The sequence below is a fragment of the Plasmodium cynomolgi genome, chromosome 10 (genome assembly GCF_000321355.1).
Source record: "Plasmodium cynomolgi strain B DNA, chromosome 10, whole genome shotgun sequence".
Taxonomy (NCBI): domain Eukaryota; phylum Apicomplexa; class Aconoidasida; order Haemosporida; family Plasmodiidae; genus Plasmodium; species Plasmodium cynomolgi.
Window position 1 is genome coordinate 36,053 of NC_020403.1, and position 3,134 is coordinate 39,186.

The 3,134-nt window shown below is 35.2% G+C and overlaps 2 non-coding genes across 2 annotated transcripts; both read right to left on the reverse strand.

The window, feature by feature from the left end:
* Positions 1-173: 173 nt before the first annotated feature.
* On the reverse strand, positions 174-331 carry PCYB_101045. Its single transcript has one exon. It is a non-coding gene; the product is annotated as a 5.8S ribosomal RNA (ribosomal RNA).
* Positions 332-804: 473 nt separating this feature from the next.
* PCYB_101047 lies at positions 805-2,875 on the reverse strand. Its single transcript has one exon. It is a non-coding gene; the product is annotated as an SSU ribosomal RNA (ribosomal RNA).
* Between the last annotated feature and the right edge of the window lie 259 nt (positions 2,876-3,134).

The following is a 3,134-nucleotide window of genomic DNA, read 5'->3' on the forward strand; positions in this document are numbered from 1 at the left end:
GATGTAATTCCGCAAGCATCACTTTTTTACGGTAACACTACAGAACACACTGTGAATTTGGAAATTTACTAAGACATGCACTAAAAGTACATATCCCAGCATATCTTCCAAATCACCTTCTCTTCCTCTACTATGTAAAGGATCGTATTTTTATGGCTTTTCTGCGTTCTAGATTTTTATGAAGGAGTACCATTATTCTTCAAAGAAGAATTGGTGTAGTTTACATTCAGCGTTCAGATGATTCACAGTCACTGCAATTTTCATTGCGTATCGCATTTCGCTGCGGCCTTCATCGCTGTAGGAACCAAGACATCCATCGTTAAGACTGTGCTAATTAATCAAGAATTACTCAATGGAGAGAAATTACTATAAGAAAATATATTCCTCGTAATTTATCACATTTGCTTTTATTCTTACTATTAACTAGCAACAATGATAACAAAACACACTTAAAACATGCAAATTCACAAATACATATTTTGCATGCAAAAAATTGATAGTTTAAAATTGTTGAGGATTTTCTTGTATAATTGGTAGTAATAGCGATGAAATAAAACATGTCAATTTAATTAGATATATAACCAAAAAAATTAACATATTTCATTTCATTGCTATTACTACCAACTACACAAGAAAATCATTTTGCGAATGATCACATAATTCATAGTTGAAGCGAACAAAATGGTAAAAAAGTATATTCCATTCATCGAAATGTCTTTCGACGTTTCAACAAATAAAACAAACTTTCACACTATTTGTCGCAACCCCCACGAAAAACATGCCATTCGCCTCTATTCGTTCCATTAATGATCCTTCCGCAGGTTCACCTACGGAAACCTTGTTACGACTTCTCCTTCCTTTAAAAGATAGGATTTACGGTTTTTCCAGAAAAAAGAAGATATAATCCCCTTTCTTCTTGTCCAAACAATTCATCATATCTTTCAATCGGTAGGAGCGACGGGCGGTGTGTACAAAGGGCAGGGACGTAGTCAGCACAATCTGATGAATCATGCTTACTAGGCATTCCTCGTTCAAGATTAATAATTGCAATAATCTATCCCCATCACGATATGTATTGATAAAGATTACCTACACTTTTCAGTGGAGGAAAAGTACGAATCTGCAAGCAGAATCGTAATTTTAGTAACTCGTTATACATATCAGTGTAGCACGCGTGCAGCCTAGTTCATCTAAGGACATCACAGACCTGTTGTTGCCTTAAACTTCCTTGTGTTAGACACACATCGTTCCTCTAAGAAGCTTTACAATCAAGCAAATACATTCTTACGCGAAAAAGAAACAGTATGATAAGCGAATTAAGTAGAAAAGGGAAAGGGACACTTTACGCATCCCAATATTTTCTTCAAAATAAGCAAATCAACCGTATTCAATCCCACATAAGAATATATCGTATTTGCCGCTAATTAGCAGGTTAAGATCTCGTTCGTTATCGGAATTAACCAGACAAATCATATTCACGAACTAAAAACGGCCATGCATCACCATCCAAGAAATCAAGAAAGAGCTATTAATCTGTCAATCCTACTCTTGTCTTAAACTAGTGAGTTTTCCCGTGTTGAGTCAAATTAAGCCGCAAGCTCCACGCCTGGTGGTGCCCTTCCGTCAATTCTTTTAACTTTCTCGCTTGCGCGAATACTCGCCCCAGAACCCAAAGACTTTGATTTCTCATAAGGCACTGAAGGAAGCAATCTAAGAGATTAACTCCGAAGAGAAAATCTCTTATTTTAAAATCTTTCATCCAAAGCCTAGTCGGCATAGTTTATGGTTAAGATTACGACGGTATCTGATCGTCTTCACTCCCTTAACTTTCGTTCTTGATTAATGGAAGTATTTTAGGCAAATGCTTTCGCAGTTGTTTGTCTCCAGAAAATCTAAGAATTTCACCTCTGACATCTGAATACAAATGCCCCCAAGCTACTCCTATTAATCGTAACTAAGCCAAAATAAGAAAAAGAACAAAATTCTGACTTGTTCAATTTTGTTATTCCATGCTGTAGTATTCAAACGCGCAATGCTATATCTGTTTGCTTTGAACACTCTAATTTACTCAAAGTAACAAGATCTTCAAATGCCGAAGCAAAAGAAAGACCTTAAAAAGAATCATTTTAATTAAAAGAACACATAATAGCAAAATGCGCACAAAGTCGATACGTAGTATCAGTTATGTGGATTAAGCTAAAAGCGTTACTTAAAATATCGATTCTTTGAAATTCAACTACGAGCGTTTTAACTGCAACAATTTTAATATACGCTATTGGAGCTGGAATTACCGCGGCTGCTGGCACCAGACTTGCCCTCCAATTGAGTTTTGGGAAGGTTTTAAATTCCCATCATTCCAATTACAAAGCCAGATTGGCCTTGTATTGTTATTTCTTGTCACTACCTCTCTTCTTTAGAATTGGGTAATTTACGCGCCTGCTGCCTTCCTTAGATGTGGTAGCTATTTCTCAGGCTCCCTCTCCGGAATCGAACTCTAATTCCCCGTTACCCGTCATAGCCATGTTAGGCCAATACCCTAACATCAAAAGCTGATAGGTCAGAAACTCGATTGATACACACTAAAAATGGACGGATCCATTACGTGTTACTTCTTTGTTATAATTCCTTAAGTTAATAACTTTTTTCTTAAAAGGCTTAACAAGTACACACTCAAGAAATTAATCAAGAGTGCTAAAGCAAGTATTAGCTACAGCTTTTCCGTAGTTATCCTTATAGAAAAAATGTCAAGTCGAGTAGATTGTAACTGTTTTAATGAGCCGTTCGCAGTTTCTACATATAATATATGCATATACTTTCACTTGCATGGCTTAATCTTTGAGACAAGCATATGACTACTGGCAAGATCAACCAGGTTACTATTTATATGGCAATAAAGGAAAGTGTGAAACAGAATTTGCACTTGGCAAATTCTTTTCGTCTTCTAATCCTTTCGCTATATAAATGATTGTTCAAATTCTTTCATTAATATTAATTATTATTCATTACGAATAATAATATATTAACAATTTAACAGCTGATGTTTTACTATGTTATTTTCCTGATCATTTAGTTATGTTTTTATATAACTTTATGATAGGAATTATTGCACCTACTAATTTGTAAGAATAATAAAC